The sequence below is a fragment of the Ranitomeya imitator genome, chromosome 1, assembly GCF_032444005.1.
Source record: "Ranitomeya imitator isolate aRanImi1 chromosome 1, aRanImi1.pri, whole genome shotgun sequence".
NCBI lineage: Eukaryota > Metazoa > Chordata > Amphibia > Anura > Dendrobatidae > Ranitomeya > Ranitomeya imitator.
In genome coordinates, this window is record NC_091282.1 from 359,132,552 (window position 1) to 359,134,353 (window position 1,802).

The 1,802-nt window shown below is 41.4% G+C and overlaps 1 non-coding gene across 1 annotated transcript; it reads right to left on the bottom strand.

The window, feature by feature from the left end:
* Nucleotides 1–707: 707 nt before the first annotated feature.
* Nucleotides 708–780, bottom strand: TRNAT-UGU (transfer RNA threonine (anticodon UGU)). Its single transcript has one exon. It is a non-coding gene; the product is annotated as a tRNA-Thr (tRNA).
* Between the last annotated feature and the right edge of the window lie 1,022 nt (nt 781–1,802).

A 1,802-nucleotide genomic window follows, 5' to 3' on the forward strand; every position in this document is an offset into this window, starting at 1 on the left:
ACAATACTTTTAATAGTTTCCGGGGACCGGGGTGCACGGGTGACTAGTTGTACAGGTGGGTCACCGCCGGCTTCTCACCACCCACTGACAGTGGCAGGTACAAGCCTGTATAGGAAGACACCTGTCAGTCACTGTCAGGAGACTGTGAGAAGCCACTCGGACTGTCCTGTCCGACTAGTCACCTGTGCATCCCGGTCCCCGTCAGCTATTAAAAATATGCCGCCGCGTTTCAGAGACAAACATATCTAGCTGTGATTGTACAGCCACTGACAGGTTCCTTCCCTGTAATACAAGAAGCCCCACAGACAAGTTTGGCAGCACATTACACAGGGGTTTCCCATGGTCACACTGCATTCTGTGTGCAGCAACTGCACTGTACCAAGTGGTGTGGTTATGTGTGAGACAACCAGCAGGTGGCAGTATCCAGTGTAAGGAGTGGAACTCTAATTGTATTGAATTGTGCACAAAAACACACTCAAATAATAAAATACTATTATCTAGCTAGCTATGTATCTATCTATTATTCCTCTACCTAGCCCTCTTTCTATTCTTGAATTGTTTATGAGAAAAAATCATGTTCTATATTATGACCAATTGCACTATGTGCTACCTAACATACATACTAAATACATTTAGTAGATAAACTGCATACATTTATTACTACACAATTATTTACAGAGTTAAAAAGGGGGAAAAAATAATCTCCAAGGCCCCAGCGAGATTTGAACTCGCGACCCCTGGTTTACAAGACCAGTGCTCTAACCCCTGAGCTATGGAGCCGTCTGATGCTGGAACGCCTGTATTGCTCGCTAAAGTACTGTCGGTGTGCAGCTGTATACGTACAGAATCATTCATTTTACGTCCATGGGAAGGCAGCTGTGACACAGACAGGTTTGCCTATATTGTGCGGCCAGTGAAGCAGTATAATAGTCACATTCATTGTAGTCAGCTGCACATTAAGTACAATTTACAATTTAGATCGTCACCAGCATCAGCTGTCCATTACGCATGCGTACAGCTAGCAGCGCGTGAGGAGAGCGGGAATTCCCGAGAGACCTGAGAGAACTCTCCATGTGGCGGGATTCTGTCAGGTATAAAGCGTCATGAGGAAGCAGGTGCAATGAGGAAATGTCACCTCCCGTACAATTAGAGAGACTGTCCCTTAGTGTCTAAATCAATTATGAGTAATGATGGGTCTGATGAAAATGGTGGATTTCTGCTGTATAAACTAATAACACCTCAGGGATAATGTCTGTATAATCTAAGCAGCTCGAGGGGAGCGCTTCTCTCCTAGCAGATGTGAATTATGTGCAGGCATATAATGTATGTTATTTAGGTGTAATAACTATTATTGGAGCACGGCAGATACATAATGTATAGGGCAAAAAAGTGCAACTTTACATTATTCCATGGCCTTAATTTTTAGGTATGAATTCCCTCCATAGTTATAAGTTACCATATTTACTGATAAATATGTCTTTATCATTTTTGTATTGATTTACTATATATAACATTTCATAAAGTATTTAATAAATGAGTATATATATATATATATATATATATACATATATATATATATATATATAGTTTTTATACAAGTATTAATATAATTTCATTAACAAGCTATCTATCCCCTTTCCAAAGGATAGAAGACAATTTGGTGATCACTGAACACCCAGCAATCCTGAGCTCAGGGTACTAGAACGCCAAGAACTGGGCTCTGCAGCACCATCATGAGTGGAGCAGACGGACACATGCTCAAGCTCTGCAAAATGCTCTGTCTATGGGACTGCCAGACAGCT